Genomic DNA, 27,075 nt, shown 5'->3' with positions numbered 1-27,075 from the left:
TACCGAGACCTAGTCAAGAGGGCTTTATGTTAGCAAATAATATTTTAATTGGAATATTACTACTGACACCTAGTCAAGAGGGCTTTATGTTAGCAAGTAATATTTTAATTGGAATATTACTATTGACACCTAGTCAAGAGGGCTTTATGTTAGCAAGTAACATGGATAGTTATAAAATGGTAGACACAAGAGGGATTTATGTTAACAAGTAACGTGGATAATTGTAAAAAGTGTTGTCTACATAGGCCACAATTTCATATATTTTTTTTCCAAAAAAATGGTTGGATCTATCAAACTCCAAGAGAGATCAAATCTCTCGAGGTGCAAACCTCTTTTTTGAGTGAAAAATTTGTGAAAATGTTTGCACCTCGAGAGATTTGATCAGTCTCGGTAGTTTATAGAACCAGAGTTAAGATGAATCTAAGCTCGTAATACACTCTTCAATAACCCAAAACAAATTGGAAAAAAAAACAATCTAAGATCCACATGCACAACTTTTGGCTATGAGTACCCTTAACCATTACAATTAAAATATTTTAATTGGAATATTACCACGACACTTAGTCAAGAGGGCTTTATGTTAACAAGTAACGTGGATAGTTGTAAAAATGTAGACACAATAGGGCTTTATGTTAGACTACAATTTTGCTGAGAAAGCTATTTTTAGTAGGAATCCAACGATTTTTTTTCTTTTTCAAAATGTTTAACTATAACACTGTTTAAATCAATTTTTTTTTATAGTGGAAATGGATTCAGCGCCATCAAAAACCCCTAGGCACCCAAAATCCTAAAACTTAACAACTATAACTTAAATTTCCCAAAATTTTTACTAAATTTAAGTCAAATCTTTTACCGATATTTTCTGGTTAAACTATTATGTTGTAAAAAGCCATAATGCAAAGTGTGCCATTAAACCCACCAAGTTAATATGCACCACCAGATATGACACGTTGACACGAAGTTAATGTAACACGTTGACACCAATAGGAGTCGAGTCTATGACAACATGTAAGCTATGACACCCTTCCTGATTGGGGAAGGGTGTGAATCCCCATATAACAAATCTCTTCACGATCCCCTTGTTTGGGACTCATCACAAATCGCTTGACGATCCCCTCGTTTGGGACTCATCACAAATCTCTTCATACCTATATATAGACCGAGAGATAACCAATTCAATTCAAGAGTCCTTTTGATTGTGCAAGATTGGGTTGTGCGCATTTCATTTCTTCGTTTTTCAGCTCCGTGGGTTTCAGTTTCTATCATTTCTCATTTTGTTTTTGGCAATTAGAACAGTTGATCAAGTAACAATGGCAGGTCCGAGTTCTGCGACCCCGATCTTGAAGGACGAGCTAGACATAGTGATACCCACGATCCGGAACTTGGATTTCCTGGAAATGTGGAGGCCATTCTTTGAGCCCTATCACCTCATCATTGTGCAGGATGGCGAACCATCGAAGACCATCACAGTGCCCAAGGGTTTCGACTATGAACTCTACAACAGAAACGATATCGACAGGATCCTCGGACCCAAGGTGTCACGCCCCTACACCTGCGGTAGTCTTCCAACCGCTTGTAGCAAGGTGCGGCACCACCGAACGCTTTCTTTTCACCAATACTAACATTCGAGGACTACGCCTACTTTCACATTAACATTACTTAGCTTGTGTTTCGCAACCAAGTAAACTTGTAATTATCCTTTATACTTAATGAAGCCCATACTCATTCATTATCATCATGCAATTTTACCAAGAACAACAACAATTGCAACAAGTATAAAGGGGAGGGGCAACTCCCCGTAATGTGAGTTTGCCCGACAATATATTGAGAATATCAATTTTACAATATACAAGTGTTCCTTGCCAAAACAATTCTCACACTTAGCCAAATATTACAAAGAGAGGCAACCCTACCTTTTACAACACATGTGCACCTCTTGCACAAAGGGTGGTGCTCACCCGAGCCACCTAGATACCCCTGCCAAGTCTTGCACAAATTCTGCACATCCACCGCACCTCCGGCACACCTTGCCCACACCTCGACCAACTCAAGACAACCTTCAAGTGCACCCTCAAGTAGAGCGTATGAGATATGTGCAACTCTACTAGAATCTGTGCACTTCTTGTTATCCTCTTCAAGCTATGCGTAGAAGTGTTGGAGAGAATGTGATGTTCAAATGAGCTCTAAGGCTCTCACATATATAGCCATCCTAGCGTGGGTTTACATGGGGTGTGCAACCCCTTGGCCGACCCCAAAGCCACCAACAAGCGCTCACAAGACTCTTCTTCAAGTCGGCTTGTAAGCTCTTATAACCATCGTATAACTTTCGCTCCACACTTAGTCGTATTTCTAAGTGTTTTGCCTTTCGTCACATTTTGTTTACAGTATCGTCGCATTTCTTCCGCAGCACCGTCGCACTTGCATTTGTCGCCCACCCATCGTGCGCCCGTCGTGCGCCCCGCCCACGCCCTCGTGCAAGGCGACTTCCCCCGGCGCCCGTCGCACAATCGCCCGAAGGCCTTACATCCTCCTCCACCTAAAATCGTTGTCTTCCTCGACAACATACCATCCCGGTATCCATTCACCAAGATCATCATCATCCATGATGTTGACTCCTCCACACAAAGCAAACATCCTTGCAACATATGTAGAGCCTCATCTCCATCATGCCTCAACTTAGTGACCAATTGCCACCAAGCTCACCATACCAAGGTATGCACCTCAACGGCATGCTCTCCATCAGATGTCAACTCGATCCATGATTACCTGACCCTTCCGTCTTCATCATGTGTCCTCATGTGAACTGCTGCCATGATACTCCAACATAATGTTAACACATCTCTGCCCATTGCATGCCCTCATGTCTCGAACTAGCCGGGTGATCAGTCCAACTATCACGCTCAAACCATGAGAGTGAACATTCTCATGCCATCATCAGTTGTTCCTCAAACATCTGCCACATCCTCGACTCATCAAGAATCTATCTCCATAATCCATGCTCAGGTCCATCGAACTCCATCCACCTCATCTACAACATGATGTCCGTGATGTTTGGTGTCAATGTGCTACATGAAATCAACCACATCTGTCCCAACATCATCATCCATGTGTGTGTCTCCTTCATATGAAGAGACCATCTCATCAAACCGACTCTCGATGTGCCACATCTAGGTCCATGAAGCAATCCTTCATCATATCTACAATGTGCCATCCCTCAAGTCTGCCATAGAAACAAGTATGCACTTGTCTCATCTCCCCATGTGCCAAAAGTAGTTGAGTCTCGGCTCAACCCATGCCCAAGTCAAGGCATCATCATCGTCATCATCATTGTAACTCCATCACTCCAAAGTGTCTCATATCGATCCTCCACATCAAGTCACTCTTCCAAGCCATGCCCATACATGTACTTTGAAAGTATGCATCCCATACTGCATCAAAGTCTCTTGACCTCAGCTCCTCAATGCATCAAATCCTCTAAGTCCACCATGTATGAAGTCCCTAAAAGTCACAACAATCTCATGTCATCATGAGCTCCATGAGTCATCTCCAACCAACATCTCCATGTAGTAGGAATGTTCCATAATTTGCTCACAACTCCATCCAAGTCCATGGCCTTGTTGTACAAGAGTGCACAACCTCTCCATCAACTCATAAGTAATAAGTCTCCATGTCACACTACCAATTCCATCGGCACAACATTCCTCCCTTGGCACTCTTCATTGGATGTCCATAAGTGACACCTCTATAAGTGCTCCCACATAATGTCCCTGCATAACACTGCCATGCTCCATGCCTCCAACCTGATGTCCATGACTAAGTTGTCCATGTAGTCCAACCAAGTAGACCCATCACAACAATCGGTCATCCTTTATCCAACCTGCAATCTTCGGTCTAGTGAAGTCGGTCACCCAACCATATCATCATGTCATGAGTCCCTCCATCATAGCTCCTCCACCAAAGTGTCCACCAAGACTATCTCTTGGTCTCGGCCATGAGAAGTCCACCCAAGTATCCCAAGTGTGTGCCCTCCAATCTGTCCATGAGTCATGCCGGGCACTTAGCCAATTCTCCATGTGGCTAAAGCATGACCCAATCATCCACAACGATCATCATGTTCCTCCCTTGTCAAGGGCCTTTGTACCTTCTACCATAAGGTCACAAACAACCCCAACAAGTTTTGCAACAATCAGCAATCCTTGCTTCTCCATACCAGGTCTCATCCTAGTCATCCCTGGCAAGATCCTCCATAGCATAGGCAAACTGACTTTGCCCTTCCCTGCATATGGTCCATCTACCAAATGCCGAAATTAAACACAAGTATCAATACTTACTTCATCATCATGAGGCTCTTCCTCATTCATCCATGTCCGCAAACTGCACAATCCTGGTCCAACTTGATCATCCTCAAGTTCATCCTCCATCATGGACATGTCTGCAACATCCTCAATCATCACGGCTTCCTCTTCCTTGGTATCACAATCTGCAACTTCACCTTGCTCCATTGTCCATCCAAGCTGAAGAAGTTCGTCTTCAACATTCTTCTCCAAGACTTCAAGCTTATCTCAAGTCCGGGGATTCTCTTCTTTCAACCTCTTCAACCTGTATAAGGTAAGCAAGAGCTTCCCTTTGCATTCTTCCAAACTTTCCATGCCTTGTCGTTCAGCTTGGTCCAAGCACTAAGCTTCACCTCTGCTAAACCTGCTTCCACTGTCACGAGCAACCCTGCTCAAACCGAGTCTTGAAACTACCTTCAAATGCTTCAACACCTTAACCTTGTTCAAGCCTCAATATCACCTGTCATCAACTGTCATACACTTGGAAGTTCACTTACTTCACCCAGCTTCTTGCAAGACTTCTCCAAGTCCTCAGACTTGCTCTGATACCAACTGTCACGCCCCTACACCTGCAGTAGTCTTCCAACCGCTTGTAGCAAGGTGCGGCACCACCGAACGCTTTCTTTTCACCAATACTAACATTCGTGGACTACACCTATTTTCACATTAACATTACTTTGCTTGTGTTTCGCAACCATGTAAACTTGCAATTATCCTTTATACTTAATGAAGCCCATACTCATTCATTATCATCATGCAATTATACCAAGAACAACAACAATTGCAACAAGTATAAAGGGGAGGGGCAACTCCCCGTAATGTGAGTCTGCCCGACAATATATTAAGAATCTCAGTTTTACAATATACAAGTGTGCCTTGCCAAACCAAGTCTCACACTTAGCCAAATATTACAAAGAGAGGCAACCCTGCGTTTTACAACACATGTGCACCTCTTGCACAAAGGGTAGTGCTCACCCGAGCCGCCTAGATACCCCTCCCAAGCCCTGCACAAATTCTGCACATCCACCGCACCTCGGGCACACCTTGTCCACACCTCGACTAGCTCAAGACAACCTTCAAGTGCACCCTCAAGTAGAGCGCATGAGATATGCGCAGCTCTACTAGAATCTGCGCACTTCTTGTTATCCTCTTCAAGCTATGCTAAGAAGTGTTGGAGAGAATGTGATGTTCAAATGAGCTCTAAGGCTCTCACATATATAGCCATCCTAGCGTGGGTTTACATGGGGTGTGCATCCCCTTGGCCGACCCCCAAAGCCACCAACAAGCGCCCACAAGACTCTTCTTCAAGTCGGCTTGTAAGCTCTTATAACCATCATATAAGTTTCGCTCCACACTTAGTCGTATTTCTAAGTGTTTTGCCTTTCGTCGCATTTTGTTCACGGTATCGTCGCATTTCTTCCGCAACATTGTCGCACTTGCGTTTGTTGCGCGCCCGTCGTGCACCTGCGCGCCCACCCGCACCCTCGTGCATGACGACTTCATCTGTCGCACAATCACCCGGAGGCCTTACACAAGGCCTCCTGCATCTCCTTCAAGGACAGTGCTTGTCGTTGCTTCGGCTACATGGTCTCCAAGAAAAAATACATCTTTACAATTGATGATGACTGCTTTGTTGCCAAGGATCCCTCTGACAACGACATCAATGCTCTCCAGCAGCACATTATGAATTTGCTTTCCCCCTCAACTCCATTCTTTTTCAATACACTATATGATCCATACAGAGAGGGCGCAGATTTTGTTCGTGGGTACCCCTTCAGCCTTCGCCATGGAACACCCACTGCAGTTTCTCACGGCCTCTGGATGAATATCCCTGACTACGATGCCCCCACTCAGCTTGTCAAGCCTTCAGAACGCAATACCAGGTATGTTGATGCAGTTTTAACAATACCAAAGGGTGCTCTTTTCCCCATGTGTGGCATGAATTTGGCCTTCAATCGGGACTTGATCGGGCCTGCCATGTATTTTGGCTTGATGGGTGATGGGCAGCCTATTGGTCGTTATGACGATATGTGGGCAGGATGGTGTGTCAAGGTGATCTGCGACCACTTGGGATTGGGAGTGAAGACAGGGCTGCCATACATTTGGCACAGCAAGGCCAGTAACCCTTTTGTTAATTTGAAGAAAGAGTACAAGGGAATATTTTGGCAGGAGGATATCATTCCATTTTTCCAAGCTGTTACACTTCCAAAAGAATGTACTTCTGTCCAACAATGCTACATTGAGTTGTCAAAGCAGGTAAGGGAGAAACTTGGAGTAATAGATCCATATTTCCAGAAGCTGGCAGATGCAATGGTCACTTGGATTGAAGCTTGGGATGAGCTCAATCCCACTGCCAACCATGCTACCGAAACTGAAGTTATTCCCAATGGACCAGCGATGGTATCCACGAAGTAGCAAGGATCTGCGCCCACATTAATTGTTTGCATTTGTCAGCTCTGAACTGTGTAGTTCATGATAATTTTGGTAGATGAATAGTCTCTTAGTTATTAGTTTTTTTTATGCAGTCAGATAATAGCAGGGGATAGATTGAAATCTGGGGAAACCTTTCTTGGGATGCGATCATTTTTGAAAATCTGAATGCAGTATTTGCATGGATATGTTTTTGGTTCAGATCATTTCTGAAAATCTGAATGCAGCATTTGCATGGATTTGTTTTTGGTTCAGATCATTTTTGAAAATCTGAATGCAGTATTTGCATGGATATGTTTTTGGTTCAGTTAGATGATAATAGGGACTACACCCACATCCTGAGAATATGCATATGCAGTAGAATGCTTGGATCGGGTATGTGTTTGAATCCCTTTCTGCTATTGAGATTGATTTTTTTGGTGCAGCTGTTTTTGTTGAAAAACATAATTGGTTGAAGTTAAATGTTTGGTGATGGAATGTACCAAAAATGCATTGACCTGTATGACATCAAATAGAAACTTTGTTCACTTTCTGTTCAGTGATCTGATCGAAATCTGTCTCTACTTCCATAATAAAGAAATATGTGAAATTACTATAAATCAAATACCAAAATTCAAGAAACTGAAATAAATATATAATCCATCTGTAATCTATATTGCTCTCTGATATTATGTCTTTCTTGAATAAGTCATGGCCATAATTATGATTTGCGTGTTTAGTAATTTATAAAAATGTTACGGTTTTAATTTGGCAAACTATTTATTGTGTCAAGTGTGTTGATTTATCTTATTTTTTAATTTTATTGATATATAGATATGGATGAAGAAAAAAGTTTAATTGGCAGAGTACAATATCTGTTGTTAAGGTTGCCTGTACTCATAACCTGAATTAAAATTGTTGTTTCATTTTCCACTTATTTCTTATTCTTATTCTTTTCCTTATTTCTTATTCTTATTCTTTTCCATATTATTTATGTAGATGGTTCTTAATACACCGATTTTATATTTAAATATTTTAATTAGTTGAAGTGATCTGGAGAATATTCATTAAATTCACTGCAGGCTCATTAGATTTTGCGAATTGTGAAAATGTGATTGTCATACCATGTATCATTTTCCTCTTTTGCGATCAGCTAAGTTCTTTGTTTCTTGCTATTTCTCCGATACTTTTTATGTGATGGGTTCGCACTTCATGTTTTTATATTAATCTTTGATTGAGATTAATTTAAAAGATTAATATTTTATTTTTAAAATTATAATAATATTATATTTATTGAGTTGAAAGTCTTATTTTACAGGTCAAGTGACCTGTAAGGGTGGCTGTCTTTATCAAAGGAAATTTTATTCATGTTGGCCAAAATAAAAAAATAAATAAATTAAATTTCTAAAAATAAATAAAAATAAATAACTATACAGAAGATTTAAATAATGTATGCTCATAAAAAAAATTGCACTTGAAGAAATTGAATACCTCTCGGCTCATATTAGATCGATATTTAAGATGGATCTACGCTGGTTATTAAAAAAATATTTAAAATATAAATTAATTTAAATTTAAAATAATAAATAAAATAAATTTTCTTATTTTATAAATAGAGTTATTGGTTATAGTTTAGTTGTTTTTTGTTTTGGAGTTTTTTGGGTATATTTTTGGTCAAAATTATTAGAAATTTAAAATGAATTTTAAATAACAAAAAATTAAAAAAAAATTGAAAATTTATTTCACAAAATTCCTAAAGAAAAACTTTAAAACCTAAAATAACTAGAAAAAAATGTTTTTACCATTCAAAATTAGAAAATATGCATTTAATAAACAAAATATTGCAAGTAAGAAAAACTTAAAACCTAAATTATAGTTTTTTTGGTGGTTTCTAAGTGTTTTGTAGGTTGTTTTGAAGGGTTTTATTTTTGTGGATTTTGGTTGGTTTTGTGATTTTCTAGTTTCTTTTGAATGATTTTTTTTGTGGCTTTCATGGTTTTTTGTATGGTTGTTGTTGTTGTTGTTTTTTGTAATTAATTTCTTTAAATTTGCAAAAAAAATTAAATAAGAAAGACAAAAAAAATAAAATACCTAACTAAGATTGATTTGAATGCTCCATGTTTCAATTTCTTAATCAAGCTCAAATACTCTCAGTCAAGTTACCATCACACTCTCGGTCGAGCTCTCAAATTTCCTGCAGTTTGTGCAAATAGCGCGTGCAGACCACGGTTGTGGTATTTAATAATAATAAAAAAGGCTTGATGGAGCATTATAACTCAATTGAGGGTTTGTTTTTAACCTTCGATCAAGTTACTTTTTTAGTGTCCAAAGAGCTCGATCGAGCACTTATAGAAGGCTCAGTCGAGCGCTTAAATGGTTTGATCAAACCATCATGTTTTCCACCTAAACATTTCCTCTCTTGCCAAATGTGTAACCCAGATTCATGCTTTCATCCTTATCAACTTGCCACCTGTATTTGCTATATGGTGCCACCCTTGTTGCCACGTTATACTAGGGTCCACCTTTTATTTGGAATTGGGAAATCTTTATGGTATTGTGACCCCCCCCCCCTCAGTGGTTTTAGACTTCAAGGAAGGTGTGGCCAAGTGGGGAGAGGGGGAGTGCAATAATATGGGCCACCAATCTTTGAAGAGATGATTAATGTTACCACCAACTATCGCCCTCTCTTCCTGCCACTAAACATTGACATGGGGAGTGGGGTCTTCATTCACTATCCATTGTTGGATTATGCACTCCATAAATCAAAGAAACTCTTAGCCAGTAGATTATGCCCTCTCCAAATTAGCACTCTCCATCATTGGATTATGTGCTTTGCAGATAAAAAAAAAACTCTTTTTTGTTGGATTATGTGCTTCGTTGATCAACGATTGCACTTTTGTCATCCTATGGAACCATGCCTCGTCTCTAACACTTCAAACTTAGGTTTCTCTTCATTCATAGGGAGTTAGACTAAGTTTCATATACCATTGAAAAGCTCTTTGAGAGGACTATCAAACAAGGAATTTTTCATGCTCTTTTGAACAAGGTACCTATAGACAAAATTCCTTCAAAGATAGGAGACTAGGCTACACATCTAATGTTCAACAAACAAACTAAACCACTAACACTTGAAACAACCAATACATCAATGCCATTATAAGCTTAACGGACTAGTAATAGATTCAACAATAATAAACACAACATGCTTCCCTTGAGATTGACATCAATGATAACAACTTGCAAAACACTCAAAAATGCCTCTATATATACTCTTGAGTATAGTTTTGTACATTCTATCCTTTGCCTTCCCTTAGATTTTTCCATTCCATTATTTCTTGTTGGATATATCATGAACAAAAAAATGTTGCTTATTGCATCTATAAATTCATACCAAGAATATAGTGTTTTACATTTTGTTAAAAACATATTCTTGAGTCTTACTCTCACATCAGATCAATGTTATGCCTCACAGTCAATGAGTAGCTAGTTGAACTCTTTCTTGTTCATCCAAAATTATTTGAACCTTGCAATATACTTCAATTACTTGATCCAATTAATCAATTTCTTTGCATCAATCTTTCCACCATACATTGGAAAAATGAATTTTGTATCGAAACAAAGGAAAATTAGACTATATTTTCTTTGGTTGTATTTTCTATGATGGAGATGGAGGATAATATGCAGAAGGAGGAGTTTGAGGAGGGTCACGACCACCTCCTTCTTCTTTACTTGACTTTCTCTCTTACCATTCTTTCTTCATTCTCTATACAACTCTTCCACCATGTCATGCCAATAAAATATTGCTGAGACATCCTTTCAGAATTGATGAGGCTTTCTTCCCCTTCACGTTCCATTATTTTCCATTGGAATGCATGTCTTTTACATATACCAAGATTGTACTCTTTAAATGATCCTTCTCCACGCTTTATATTAGACCTAGTTCGCATTCAACACCAACTCTTGTGTAAATCCTTGACTAAAACCTGCTTTGCCACCAACTTGATCCAAAATTAGTTCAAAATATGCTTTGTTACACTAATTTGAATTCTTATACAAAGCTTCTCAAATTTCCCACAATTTTGTTAAAAATTGACTTAATAAGTTTAAATCAACAATTTAAATAATTGAGTTTGACAATAAAATGACAAAAATTATATACAATGCTTAAAAAATTGATAACAAAGTTCTCTCGTGGAATACATCTTTGAGTTTTCTTAAAAATAGGAATTAATCCATTAAAAATGATACATAATACACCATTATGTCTTCTTTACATCAAATAATGACCTCGAATATGAAAAAGAGTCATTGGTGTTCTTCCAAGAGGATAGTAGTCCCAACTCTCAATGGCTTCTTCACACAGCAAAGAATATTATCTTTCCAATTTTCTCCATAAAGAGTCTTGATACCTTACTAACTTACTTCCTGGTCAAACAAAATTCAATCCACTTAATAAGAACCTTCATGTGTATGGTTTAGTGGCAAGGCACAATTTTTTTGCTAGAGAACAATAGGGTTCAAATCCACTTGAATCCACTCCATTACTTTTTAATAGGGTTGTCCATATGCCATAGTCAATCCATATCACGACCTTTTATACTCTATAAAGCTCTTGCATATTATTTACATGGAGCAGTAATGGCATAGTTGGAGCACTTTATGGGTTGTGATGCACATATGGTGGCATATACAACAAGGTTAGGTGGTCCTGTGATGTATAGAACAACCCTCCATTTTTTTCTCAAATAAATGGGGAGCCTATTAAAATTTTTTATTTCTACCTTGCTCATTTTCCTATGCAAAGTATTGATAGTTTGTTTTAATACTTTCTATGAGCTTCCCCATTGTCTTTGATTTTTTAAGTCTTGTGATACATTTCTTGAAAAATCTATAATCCTCCCTTGTCAATCTTCCAATTCAAGATCTTCTTTATCCATCTAAGTGATACACCTTTGCTACTTTGGATGTCTAGATAGGTGATTACCTTTATCAATTTGGAAGTGAATCATACCTGTTGCTAATTTTCATTTTGTTGTATTGTATTTGGAATCTACTTTGTCTATCTGCCCATCTAGGAAAGTGTCCAAGCTTCAAATTATTTACCCACTCTACTCTGAGGATATTCGCCCATCTGGTCTTGTGGAATGATCAATAGGCTCTGCACCTTCCACCTTCTGGATGACTATATATTCAATTAAGACCTAATCCTTTGATTAATAACTAAATTAAGGCTTAATTAATAACAATTAATTGACACTTAATCATGAATCTTCCCACCTAGTCTCTCCTTAGAGAAACAATGCTTTATATATCTCGCACCCCTAGATGACCAGATTTTGTTTTAAGCTTGCTTAATCATCAAATTATCCTAATTAAGGAAATAATCATGTTTAAGGGATGATTAAGATGATATTTGAAATCTGGACTATTATTGGAGAAACTATCTTATTGTGCCTATCAAATATTGGACCCCGGATACCCATACTACATCATTTAAATGTGGTTAAATCTAAACAAGATTAGCAAGTAGAGTTTAACCAGGTTTAGCAAGTTGAACCAATTTACAGCAAATTTTTCTTGGATTTTAGTTATGTTGATTAGTATGCTGCACAAATTTCTTAATTTCTTGAATTCTTACATTTGCTAAATCTTTCTATGCAGGTAAAATGAGAAAACGGAGAAGGATCAAGACAAATCCTTGAAAAATTAGAGCAAGTATACTTTTGTTTAATGAGAACTCAACTAATGGCTAATTCGGACATCCTCAATAATGAATTTAAAAACGAGACTTTTAATTTAAGAGCTTGATTTTTATTGTTCTATATATTCACTATACACAAAGATGTTTTATTGTTAATATTTAATAAATAGTTTGATTAAAACAAGAAGCAATATTTGTTTGTTAGGAAATTGGTTTCTGTGTATATGCCTCTTTTCAATGAGAAAATGGTTAATTCGATGAACTTGTATGGAAAGGAATTTGATATTATCTATAAGCTATTTTTATCAATTTTGAAGATCTAAGGAGATTTAAAAAAAAAAAATTGTTTAACAAATCCAGTATGTGATATACTATTATATGGATCTATGATTTTAGTTGAATACAAAATCAATATTTTATGAATTTTTTTATTTTTATTTTCGTGAATATTAATATACTCATTTTATATAATTTAAAATAAGTATTTGAGCTTATTGATTTGTTTAAGTTAATATTATTTCTATTGCTTAAACTGATTATCTTTCGATCTACGGTTCATGCTTAAAATTGAATTGTATGTATCACTAGTGATATATATAGTTTTGTATTTTTTAGAATAGAATTTACAATTAATAAAACATAAAATAACAAAACTCATATTCCTTTTATCCTCTATTATTAGTGTATATTTCATTATGTGGCTTAACTGAGCCCATATATCTCTCATGAAATACTATTGTTTAAACATTTGTAGTTTCTTAATAAACATGCATTTGGGTAGTTCTTTCCTTCCTCCCAATTGGTAACAAGAAGTATTACAAAACACCAACACAAGAGGAGTTAAAATTAGATAGATTTAGTAATAGTTATTTAGGATAAATATGTTAGAGTAGTAATAATAGTAGTAGTTGCAATAAGTTAGATATTTAATGTAGGTTAGTTTTGGTTACAAGAAGTGGGCCATTACCGGTGAGTGCTATTGAAATGTTTACCAATACGGAGAGGAGGGACTAAATTAGTTTTGACAATTTTTACCTTCAAAAACATGTAAATGCATCAACAGGTATAAAACAAAGCACATAAATATACAAAACTCACATTTTTATGCGAAAACCACAATTTGTTTTTGTAATATAAATAAATAGTACATTCCATCCTCCAACCTTAAAACTATCATTCTCTCACATTAATTCTCATTTTTTGTTATATTATGCTTAGAAAGATGAGTAAAATGTGTTTGTCATAGTATGTGGCCTAATGTGATTTAATTGCAAGAAAATGAAGCGTTTTTTAGGCAATTACTATGCAGGGGCTTGAGGGAGTCAACTAGGAGAAAATCTAGGGGGCTTTTCCACCTCTTTAACTCCCTAAACTTGACTTGGGATCACAATATCCTCTCTCACAAGGTTGAATTCATTGGTAATTGAGTGACTCCTAGTCCAAGTGAAAACCAAGAGGGACACAACCCATGATTTTCGAGATCAAGGAGGGAACCACTCCTACTTTCAAGGGAGCTGCTTCAACTGACTGTTTTGTATAAATAAACTAGAGGAAGATGTCATTTGGATTCAGTTTTCTTGTTCAACTAGGTGTAGCTATTGAGCTTCAAGCTTGAGATTGTTACTTTAAACTTTTATGTGATGTATTAGACCCGAAATTTTTGATAATGAGAATTTGGATTTGGAGTTGCATCTGAGTTAGTTCGAGAGGGTTGAGACCGTTTGGTTTGGATCCAACCCAAAGGCTTTGGTCCCTCTTCTTGATTCCAAGAAGTTCATATTTTTTTCATTTTAGTAGAGATTAATCTATAAATCCAGTGGTTTTAGCCTCTACATCACCTCTCTTATGCGAGAATGAGTGGAAGGATTCACAACCATAGTCCAAAAATATTGTGTTTATGATTTCTTTGAAGTAGATTAGTGTTAGTGTCCTATTTTACATTTGATTTTTGTATCTTAGAAGTCAACTTAGTGATTAGATCAGTGTTACGACCTAAATTATATGTTATTTAAATTCAACTCATATTTTCCATCATAAGTTATTTCATTTTGTTAATGATAAATGGATGCATGCATGTGATTGATTGCGGGGCTAGTTGATCTATAGGGAGTGACACCTTTACCAATTCCAAATTTTATCCCAAAACCTTGTTTTATAAGCAATTTTGGCTAGTATACCGAGAGCACTTATCCCAATGCAAGAGAATCCTCTGAGAGATCCTGAGCTCTACTAGGGGATCAAACCAACCTCCCTCCATTTGATTCAACTTCCATCCACCTCTCCATACCCTCAAGACAACATTTTGACCTTCAAAATCCTCTCGGATGCCTTCCTATATCATTACATGCCTCTTATAGCAAACATGTAACATCACTTTCCTTCATTAGTTTTGATCCCCATTGCAACTTTGGCTTAGTCTAGATGAATGATGACCCCCAACTATGGTTTGATGATCAGGGGAAGCTCCTAGGCCACTCCAACCATTCCTTTTCTTCACAATAAAAATAAAGTAGAATTAGTTTTTTTATCACAAGTATGATGCAAGTAGGTTCATGATTTACAAGCAAGTGTGAACTAGGTAGATGGGACATGCAATTCTGATGAATAGTTTGATGAATTATGAAAGAAAAAACAATTTCCTTTATGCAAGTAGATTTGGTGGTTTGCTGGATTTTGCAAGATAAAATAGCTTTCTTTCTACAAGTAGTTTAACTTTTTCCTTTCATGAATTGATTAGTTAGCATTTACAAGTTTTTTTTCACCTTGGAAAAATCGTAATTTTATTCATAAGAAAAAATTACATGTTGTAGATGAAAAATAGCATATGCAAAATGAGTTGATTATGTTCACACAGAATACACGAGAGAAACTAGAAGTTATAGCAACCTATTCTTTTCTACCTTTCTTCCTTTGTACTTTTCTCCAACCTCCAGTGTTGGGAGTGGAATTTACAATGGAAATTTGATTTTCATATATGTGTGTAGGATATTCTTTGTCAGAATTAGATACCTCTGATCCATGATTTCATTTGCTGCTGTGTACTTCCATTCCTATATTTTTGGAATCCTAATGCGATAAGGAGTTGTTGGGCCTCCAAATGCAGGCAATGGTAGGGCCTGTCTCCTCCTTATGTGTGTTGTTCTGGTCCTTTTGTAAATCCTTTTCTGAATTATTTTGTCCTGCTTCTACTTGTCCTGTGTTTTCTCCCAAAATTTCCGTGCATTGCCAGCCTTTTGGCTTTTTGGGTTGCTTTTTGTTCTTTTTGGGATCCTTTTTAGCTTGTGGGTAGGCACTGCGAAGGTGGCCTGTTTGCAGACATCCACGACACCGAAAAGCTGTATTTGTGTAATCAAGAGTTTGTGTCCAGTGTGTATCATTGAAGATCAATGTAATATTGTCAGGTAGTCCTTGACTAAGGTCTACTTTGACGCATATCCTGGCAAAAGTGAATATGCCCCTTGTGAATCTGTCCACATCAATCTTTAGGAACTTCCCCAGGGAGTTCCCTATACCTTCTAACACTTGATGATGCCAGAAATGTAATGGGAGGTTGTGTAATCTGACCCAGACTAGCATTTTTTACACCAACATTGTGTTGGCATCAAATTCTGGGAATCAAGGGGTCATGAAGAGCCTTGTGTTGCCCCAGAACCATGGTCCTTTATTAAGTATATATTCCTTTTCTTTTACTCTGGTGAATCTGACAATAAAAAACCCTTTGGAACATAAAAGGATTTCACCGGTTGGTGACCAAGCAGCAAAAATCCATTGGTGCAAAAGATCAAATTTGGGCCAAAACCCATTAAATTTGCTTATGACTGCTTTGGTAAGAAAATCAGAATACAAATCATTTACCTCAGGTATTGAGACTCTGAATATGGGATTATGAGATTTTTGCTCCACTATGTAGGGCCCTGGTAGTTCAGGGGATAATGCTTGTTTGGTTTGGGATTTTTCCTTTCCTTTGACTGCATCCTTAAACATGTCTATGCCCTTAGAATTGGTACCAGAGCATCCACCTCACAGCTGTAAATTGACTATGATATTCGAGTCTGTGTGAATACCATAATCCTGTATTGTGTGGTTGTCATGTAGACTATGTCATGAATAAATCAAGTTTTTCATGCTTGCTGATATGCCTAAGTGTGTCTGGATTTCATGTCTTAAGTCTTGGATCCGTCTCCCTCTCTTGATTCTCCTACAGATACTCTTTCCTTCTAGTGATTTTATGAAGATTTGGATCAGATCCAGATCAGGTTTAACTGGATCTGCCTGGTATATGCCTCGATCTGGCACTTTCTCTATAAGCTCGAGAGCACCACAAAGCTTTGAGATCTACCTGCATCGTGATACTTCAGGAACAAGCTTGCAGAGATCATCATCAGTTGGAAACTTAGCCGTAATGCCGAAAGTAGCTACTAGATGCAAGAAAGCCTATGCCTCCAAGGGCTTGGTGGCATTGGCGGGATCCACATCTACATCGATCCATAACTTCCCCTCATTGGTGATAACCCTCACCTGCTCCTTTGTACTCAGAGACATGACAGGTCACTCGGCGCTCATTGTAGGATCAGCCAGGAATGGAAGAGACGATTCCAGCAACAAGGAACATACCCGTCTCTAGTCTTTGAGACCCGAGTTCTTTTTCTCCACATTCCTGGTACCTAGGTTATATAAATCCTCAAGAGCTTGTAGATCTAACAGAGCGGGATCAAGGTCACTCCCCAGCACTGATGGTAACTCAGCCCTGAATGCTGAAGCATCTTTGCTATGATCCACAGTGAATCTTCGGAGACCCTCGGCATCCATTTTCTCGCAGGGGAACTTGTGGGCTAGGGTTTCTCACAGAGTTGCCTTCCCCCTTGTAAGGAAAATTTCATTAGCATTTACAAGTTGATTCAATGGCCTTTCGACTTTCATAGCTAGAAGTAATCTTCCAATTGTACCTTTATACACAAGATTTCATTCTAATTCAGTAGGAGGAATGATCTCTAAGAAATTTTGATCTAATGTCATAACTGAGGGTGGCATGAGTGGAATCATTTTGTTGTTCATATAACACTATCACCTCAAATTTTGTGTGAACCGTGGGTTGATAATTTGAGTTGAGGAGCCCTTGGGAGTTGCAACATTCTTGGTGAAATACTCGGGTTCACCACTTTTTGGTGTCGTTTCTAGGGAGGTGTTCAGTAGATGTTGTTTCTAGCTAAGAATTATTTTCCTTTTTGCATACAGTTCTTGAAAAAGTAGAAAATAAATAAAAAAAATTTCTTTCATGCCTTGTAGGAGTAGGGATAATCAATGAACTTCTTACCAAGAATATCCACACCCTCAAACAGTTAACCTTCACTCTTCTTCGGTGACTATGAGCTCCCCTCTCTAACTATTGGGGAGATAGAAGACCCTCTAGGTGAGAAACCTGGGATTTTTGAAGAATCTATTGGGGAAGAAGAAGAACCCACTTCACCTACCAAACTATGGCTAAAAACAGGAACAATGAGGTTTTTGCTATCAGAGAGACTAATGAAGAGGTTAGAATGAAGAACATAAGACCTACTTCCCTTCCACACATCCATGGATTAACCTCTGAGGATCTTGACACCTTCATGTTTGAATTTTTTGTTGTTTGTAGGACCTATGACTATGCCTTTGATGAGAAAAAGCTGAATTTATTCCCCTCTACCCTTAAAGATGCAACCTTGCGCTGGTTTATGGGTCTGCCTGGGAGTAGCATCACTACATGGACCCAAATGGAACATGCCTTCAATAAAAAGTATGAGGACTACTGTAGGTCCAAAGAAGCCAAGGAAGAAATATTTAGGATGGATCTTGGACCTGATGAATCCCTAAAAGACTATAAGGAGAGATTTCAACTCAGTTATAGGAGAGCCAACTGTACCCTTGATCCTGAATCACTCAAGCTAGTTCTTCTCCGAGGGATCAAGGAGGATATGTTGGAAACCCTCAACATGTTGTCTGGAGGAGATATCTATTAGTTATCCTATGATGACATCAAAACTGTGTTCAAGAATCACTCTAGGGCTGCTAGGAAGAAGGGTAGGGCTAGTTAAGGCTTGGTAAGTTCCTCTCCCTCCACAACATCCATTAAGAATGATAGGGGTAAAATGTTGGAGGATTTCAAGAGTGAAATGATGCATACCTTTGCATTGAAAATGGACACCATTCAAATAAAAAGAAAACAAATGCACCAAAAGACATCCTAGAATGAGTGCCCATAGAATGTCATAGAGGTCTGGCTAGTCTGTCAAGAAAGTCATGCAACAGACAAATGCCCTTCTTTCCCAGGACTAAAATTTGTATATCAAGGGGCAGAAGGGGGGTCAGAGAATTTTTTTTTCATCAATCAAAAAATACCTGAAGGACCTCAGCCATATCAATAAGGCATGCAAGGTGGACACTACTTTTATTATAATCCAAATCATAATGGACCCTTCTAACCTTGGTTCTCTCCCACTCATCAATCATGGTCCAAACCTCCTCCTTGGCCTTATGCTCCTCCATATCCCCCTCAACCTATCAACCATCCTTTTCAGCCATATCTACCCCAATCTTCTCAATGGGGAAACCCATCACAAGGGTGGGGGCCTCAAGTTAACCAACATCCTACTTTACTGCCTCCATCCCAACCTCAACCACAACTCACTCATCCTACTCCACCTAAGAAAACTCAAATGCCTGCTCAACCAAGTTTGAACCCGAACAACAAGCAAGCATAGCAAGTCTACAGTGGAGAGACATCTTATCCTTTTTATGCTGTGGAAATCCAAGAGATCAAACTTCAGTTTAGGAGAGTGCTTCTAGATAACCACCCACTTTCTCCACGTGAAGATATTGAAGAAGAAAAGGAAGAGAGTGTTCCTCAAGTCATTCTACCTCCTTTTCCTTAGAGGTTGATGCACCCTAGCCAACACACCCCATAAGAGGTTGAACTTCTAGGAGAATTGAAGAATTTGTGTTAAGATACACCTTTTCTAGGCTATTAAATTTATTCCCATCTATAATAAGCTCATCAAGGAGAATTTTTTCAAAAATCCCAGGAAAAGAAAAATATACATCCCCACCATAAATTTTGTTGGAAAATTATCTAATTTGATGCTTGGGAGGGTGATCTTCTTGAAATATCTAAACCCTAGAAGCCCAATAATATATGTGCACATTGATGTCGTTATAGTCCCTAATACCCTGATTGATATTGGGGCTGCAATCAAGGTGATGACTATGGAAACCATGCTAAAGCTAAATATGCAAGGGGCTTTGAGAAAGACCACCACAATGTTGCAGCTTGCAGACATATCCACAATAGCTCCTAAGGGATTTTTTGAAGATGTTATGGTCTCCATTGACTCTGGGGAGTATCCTCCTGATTTCTTGGTTCTCGAGGCCAAAAGAAAGTTTAATGGCTATCCTATCATCTTGGGAAGGTCATGGTTAGCCATTGTTGATGCTTACATTAGTTGTATAGATGGGAACATGACCATTAAGAATGGACATTTGGCTAAACAATTAGTATCGTATCCTCTTGCTCAGCCTTCTATTGAGCATGACTTAGCCTTGCAGTTAGAAGAGGAGGAAGAATATGAATTGTATCACACCACACCCCACCCAATTTGCAGTCTAGATACCATTATAAGAGGGAGGAAACCTGATGAAGATGACCTCATTGACCTTATCCTTCAGAACCAACCTCCCACTCCCATACCAATTGATGAGTTGATGAAAGAATATGGGAGTAATCCTTGGACTGACTTATGCCATATTGAATCAAGTCTAGATCATGTCAAGATTATTGAATTTGTCCCATCCAAAAACTTAAATATCAACCCTTCTCTCTCGGCCAAACATGAAGAAAAATTGTGCAAATTGATGAAGTAACACCTGGATGCTTTTGCTTGGGATTATAAGGAAATGAAAGGGGTGCATAGCTCAGTTTGTACCCACCATATTGACATCAAGGAGGGATGCAAGCTTGTGCACCAACCCGAGAGAAGGATGAACCCAACTCTTAAATACATTGTGAAAAAAGAACTCCAAAAACTATTGGATGTAGAGTTCATATACCATATTTCAGATAGTGAGTGGGTGTCACCTCTTGTGCTAGTTCCTAAGAAGAATGGGAGGTGGAGAATCTATGTGGATTACCTGGAACTCAACAAGGCTACAAAGGAGGACCATTTTCCTTTTCCCTTCATTGGCTAAGTCCTAGATGGCCTTGTAGGGAAGAAATTCTTCTCCTTCCTGCATGGATTTAGTGGATACAATGAAATATAGATCAGCCCCGAAGAACAAGATAAGACCACCTTCACATGTACTTTGGGTACATTTTCTTATAGAGTTCTTCCATTTGATTTGTGCAATGCCCTTGCTTCTTTCTAGATGGTAGTTTTGAGAATTTTTGCTAAATTGGTTGGGACTCTGTTGAAATATACATGCAGAATTTCACTCCTTACTGATGTGACTTCCATGAATCTCTCTCCAATCTGTGCAACTTTTTGAAGAGATGCATCGAAATGAATCTCTCTCTAAACACTGAGAACTGTGAATTCTTGATGAATGAGGGGATTGTCCTTGGCCATTCCATATCCAAGGAAGGGATATAGGTGGACGCAAAAAAAACTTCCATCATCAAAACATTCCCTACCCCTCAGAAGCAAATATATGTCAGGAGCCTCTTAGGACTAGCTGGGTATTATAGGAGATTCATCAAAGAATTTAGTAACTTTGCTTCACCTTTGTTTGGTTCATTCGGCAAAGATTCAAATTTCTGTTGGACTAGCAATTGTCAATAGGCCCTTGAATTGTTGAAATAAAAGTTGAGCACTGCACCAATCCTAAGGGGTCCCAACTAGGCATTACCTCTCCATATCCACATTGATGCATTAGATAAAGTTGTGGGGGGAGACCTGGGATAAGTAGAGGTTAAGTTTCCTTATGTTATTTATTCATTAGCAAGAATTTGTCTAAAGCTAAGCTGAATTAAACTGTCACTAAAAAATAACTCTTAGATGTAGTACAATCTTTAGAGAAATTTAGGTAGTATATCACTAGGTACCAAATTTTTGTTCATATTTATCATGCAAGCCTTAAATATTTGAGGAACAAGCCTGATATTACTAGTAGTATAGGTAGATGGTTGTTATTGTTACAACAATTTGATTTGACTATTATTGATAAACCAGGGAACAAAACATGGTTGCTGATGTTTTCTCCAAGTTATCCTTTCTTACAGGTAATGAAGAGTGGTGGATGATCAGCTTCCATATGAACACCTCTTTCTAGATGATCAAATGCCAGATGAAAACCTCTTTGCTTAAGAAGATATGGAAGCCTCTGAGAGACAGCCTCTGGGTTGATAGGAGACCAATGCATAGGGCATCCGAGAGGCATGGTTTTGAAGATTGTCTAAGGGATTTCTGCTACACTCCATATGTCACATAATTGGAAAAGGGATAATTCAGGGCTTGGTTCAATAACCCTTCACTAAAGTAAACTCAAGCTAACACACGCTGGTATATATGGCTAATCTCAAAGTGAAATGTCTTGGTTCTGGTGGCTGACACACAACAATAAGCAACTTAACATTGTTGTTGTAGTATATATGAACAGAAGGAAGGAAAGAAAAGAAGTCAATGCATAGGGCTAGACATAACGCAAAATCATAAGCAACAATCTCCGACAGAAATATGGAAGAGTAAGGAGGTGAATATTCAGAAAAAGTGGAGCGTGAATTAATGTCTCAAGCTCTATGACTCATGAATACATTTGTCCCCAAACAACAATAAGTAACTCTTGAGCACATACATGTACTGTAGGTTATCAAATAACACAAGTAAATCTATTGTTACATAGGTACTGTAGGCTATCTAATAACACGAGTAAATATGTTGTTACATAGATACTTTTACTACTTAGCAGCAAAAACAAAACTATGAATGAGAGTGAAACCAACAACTTAATTACACGATTTAAGATGAGGAAAGACATACATGAAGTGATATACAAACGGGAAAAAATATTGCACATTTCTCTAATTGGAATCAACAAAATTGGTTCATTAATCCTTGAATATGGAGTCCAAATCACTAGTCCAATACATTTAACAATTGTACATGCCCAAACACCACATGAACAAAAAAATTGAACTAGAGTGGAACCAATTTCTCTACAAAAGAGGGCCTCTAGAATGTAGAAATTGGGAACCTGTTTTAAGTGTTTCGTCCCTCTATTTATAAGGAGAGGGGAAGCTTTGAGAAACAATTACAAAATATCTCATCCGAGCTCCAACTGCCTAATCGACTAGCTATCTCTGTGTGCAAAGGGCTACTACCCAAATAATTAAAAAGGATTTGATTCCTTTCTTTAAAATGCAGAAATTACAGAATATAAGAAATAAGGAATATTGAATGATAGTTGAGAAAAATATATCCCTGCCATTCCTCTGGTGGCCCTTGATCAGTTCACATCTTTTCCATGATGTTCCTATTTAGTTTCTCGGCTGGTTCACCTGTCACTTTCACCTTAACTGATGGAATTCCCCACTATCTTGAGTTGGGAGCGATCAACTGTTGGTTTCTTGCCATAGTGAAGAAACAAATATCTACTTGAAGTCCTTCATTTTCTAACTGTGTGGAGCTCCATGCTGAGAAATTTATTCTCAAGTGACTGCACACTGCTTCTTGAGTTTCATACCTCCATTTACTCACTGAAGATGTTGTAACATTATCTGGTTTTGATAAGTTAGTATATTAGTCAAAATAATTTTAAAATGTTAAGCTAGGATATCGATTCAAAAGAAAGAAAAGTTAAAATGTTAGGCCAATTTATTGTTTTATAGGCATCCATATCAATAAAAGGTTATGTGTTAGCTACCCTAAATAAAGAAGGCAAAAGGAAAATAAAATGTTAGGGAAGCAAAAAGAAAAGAAAAGCTTCATTTCATGTTTTTATAAATGCACAGCCTACTAGTCTAAATGTGCCACAAGTCAATTATCAAATATTGTTCTCATGTGCAGAAGAAAAAGACAGAGGAGTAAAGGTTTACTCTAAGGTTTTATATATCAAGCAATTTTGGTAGTAATCCTTATCCCTAAGTTTCCACACTCCACATATATTACACATATTCCATATCATTGATTAAATTAATACCCAACCCCACCAAATAACCCGTCACATCATTATTAACCCTCCGCCACGTCTCACTCCATCTCTGCCCATCTCCCAAGATCCAATGACCTACATACGATTTTGGTCCCCCCCCCCCCCCCACCATCTGAACTTTACCATCGGGGGAGGTGTCTGAAATGGGCGATATACGAAACTGTGCCCACCCCTACATGTCAACTTCACAACGTTTCAGACCCCCCTCATGAGAAACCACTAACCTCTCTCCCCCCTCTCCGGCAAGTTGTTTCCCTCACTCCCAATACCACTACCCTACCCATTACACTTCCACCATCCACCTTCTGCCACCTCATCTACTAGTTAACTCCATCAAATCACATTCATTCCCTCCATAATTAAGTCGTTAAGCATTCAATTTGTTTAGATATTAATTCAACGAACTCGTGCCCCTTCAATGGAAAAACCAAATCTGTTATATAAACCTCCTTTCCACTTATGAACAGGTTACTGAGTTCATGCTTTATCATAGTTAATTGATTTGTTACAGGTTTGCTGGATTCAATCCTGACATTTTCAACCGCCAGCGACACTCTCTTCTCGATCATTTCCAGCTTATTACCTCTACTTTTGCCCACAAATACCGATTCCCTCTATATATTCAAACTCCCAATCCAGTTTTGATTCCTATTCTTAGCCAAGATGCCTTGAAAGGACAAAGGACCAGAGGAACCTATCAATCCTCTGATCTATCCTCCCATAGATCTTCATCACATTCCTTTTGCTGACAAAGACTATAAAATCCATGAGACACTCTTTGAATTCGACCTGTTTGAGATGTATTGCTGGATCGAGGACAAGTATATAGACAAGTCAGATGATATCCAGCCGTGGGAGTCTAATTTATCACACTTCATTTTTCCTTGCACACATAGCTCCCCAGATTTTATTAGAAAGTGTCATGCATCATATCTGCCAAGCTAGACGACCATCGTTACCCCCACTGGAGAAATTTTGTTTACCATTACTCCTCAGGCCATAGACTAGATGATGCAAGCCCCCACAGAAGAGAATGCTACCCCATTTTCCTATGAAGCATTGATTGAACTATACTAGAAATTGGACTTTACCAAGAGGGCCAAAACCTTGGAACGTTTCTTGACAAAAGATGCTTCACTACCAAAGAAAAATCCTCCCTATCCCTCCTCTATTTTCCTTGGTAGAGCCAAGAAGTTATCACAGTTGTTTCCTACCTCCTTGGCTACTACTTTGATCAATGGGTAGATGAGGCCATTGTAGGATTTCTGTCCATTTTATCTGTTGATTCCAAACCCTCTATTGTGTTTAAGTTCAGCCAATTTCTTATAGAGTCAATTCACCAACAGCTTATCAAATTTCCAACTGAGGAGGTATTCAAGTATGCCTCTATGCTAGTTTACATGTTCTTATACTTTTAGGGGGACAACCTGAACCTTTCCTTGCAAAACCTAGATGAAAAAGGAGACCAGCAGTCAGTCATCTTTTGGACTACACTAGTCATGAAGGAACATAAGGAGTACACTTATAAACAATTTACAAAGATGTTTGTTCATCCAGCAATAGGTCTCCTAAGCAGAAAAATAGAACCAAGGATCAGTGAGGAAATTAAAACGGTGTTGCATCTGGCAAATCAAGATCAGATAGGTGACTGGTACCCCTCCAAGAACTACACAGAATTGAGAATATTTTGATGTGAGCTTGCACCTTACAAGCTTCCCAAATTCCTCCCAATGAGGATTTTTGCTATGGAATACATAAGGTAGATGATCAACATGGATGGAATCCACTTTGTTGCTGCCAAGAAGAAGTTGCTATGAGGTAAAATGCATGGTGTATGGAGAATGAAAATACCCTCAAAGGTCTTCTCGGGACCTTCGACAGACTGTAAGATTATCTATAGATGTTACCAAGTTATATACATGTTCATAGACAATTATCAACTAACAAAGTATGGAAAGGGTATTACTTCGAACCTATGTATGTATTTGTTTGGAGATCACAATGTAGCCAAGAGAACTCCCTCAAAGCAGGCTCCAAATCAATTCCTGCACAAATAAGAGGTAAACACAATCACCGCATACAACCTTGAAAACTGATATATGAATACATGAAGAACATATAATTGCATACAACTAAGCTACTCATACAAATAGGTATCGAATAAACAACTTAATGAACAATAGTATCGACACCATAGAGTAGGCAACACAACTGCAGTTCTGTATTAATAATGGAAGAGTGATTACAACCATCTGTTGCATCAGTCTTCCTTTGCCCCTTCAGCTTCTCTCTCTCTCCCCCTTCTTGTCAAATTCTTCAGATATGAGACGGTTCTCAATAGCTAAGTAGGCTATCCTTTCAAATGCTCTGACCTCTTTCAAAAAGACCCTCCCTTTTCTTATGTAGCAATTGAGTTAGGGTTGCCAAGTCCCTCCTAGAGTTCACTAGGGAAAAAGCAATGAACTTTCCCTGCTTTTTAGCTCTTTCCCATTTGCCTCTTTCTTTCAGATTAGAATTTCTCAAAATAGGTCGATTTTAGATATTTTCTTGCTTTTCTTGAGTGTTTTTAGGAATGAATATCTAGATATTTGTGAGTCAATTTGTTCCTTTGACCCTTGGAATTGCATCTAGTTTCACTAACGTTGTCCCCTACCTAGCAACATGAGTTAGCAAGGTCACTAATGCACCCTTAGGCTTGGTAACAAGCTTTATAAAGAAGGTTTTCAGTGTGCAACCAGTGTTAGTGTGGAATCAAGGCTTGTAATTGTGGTCTTTGCTTCAATCATCATGCCTTTCCCCTCTGAGTTGATGAGGAGGTCAATTTGTTGTATAACAGATGCCCCCTAAAGTATGAGATCAGAGGCTCAGACGATGGCCAAAATACTTTATTTGAACTGTAGTTTTTTCTTTCAAAAAGAGAGAGAGGATCGAAGCTTCGAGCTGCAATGGAAACCTGATACAACACACACACACACACACACACACACACACACACATATATATATACATATATATATATATATATATACTACTAAAATCATGTCCTAAGTTGGGTATTCCCATGCTCAGTAGCTATCTCAAAGTGATGTTCTCCAAAGAGATATGACGATACTGGCCGCGGATAAGCACAATATAGATCCAGTGTCATAATAGAATCATCTTGAAACAACTGTTTCCCAAAAACAATATTTGCAGCTTGGGAGAGGAAACAAGGCTGAATGATGCAAGCCTCTACCCAAGGTCTTGATTTCCACTTCACCTGAACAACATAGATCGGTACATGTGAAGATATGCATTGACGTCAAACATGCACGAAATCATTTGATTACCAGCCAATAATGGAGACCATTAATAGACGCGAGGAAGGTCACTGATAATGGTGATGGTCTCCAAATGCATAGTACAAACTAACAAGTGTGAAATATGTCTTTGTTGTCAAACACCCGTAGAATTGCT

At 38.1% G+C, this 27,075-nt stretch overlaps 1 pseudogene; it reads left to right on the top strand.

The window, feature by feature from the left end:
* The first annotated feature begins 1,310 nt into the window (after positions 1-1,310).
* On the top strand, positions 1,311-6,749 carry LOC149232378 (putative UDP-arabinopyranose mutase 1 pseudogene; annotated as a pseudogene).
* Positions 6,750-27,075: the final 20,326 nt, after the last annotated feature.

Source organism: Pinus tabuliformis, chromosome J (assembly GCF_031772625.1).
Source record: "Pinus tabuliformis cultivar Carrire ecotype Pingquan chromosome J, CPIR1, whole genome shotgun sequence".
NCBI lineage: Eukaryota > Viridiplantae > Streptophyta > Pinopsida > Pinales > Pinaceae > Pinus > Pinus tabuliformis.
Note: the sequence above shows the minus strand (reverse complement) of the source record. Positions and strands in the feature narration are given on the sequence as shown.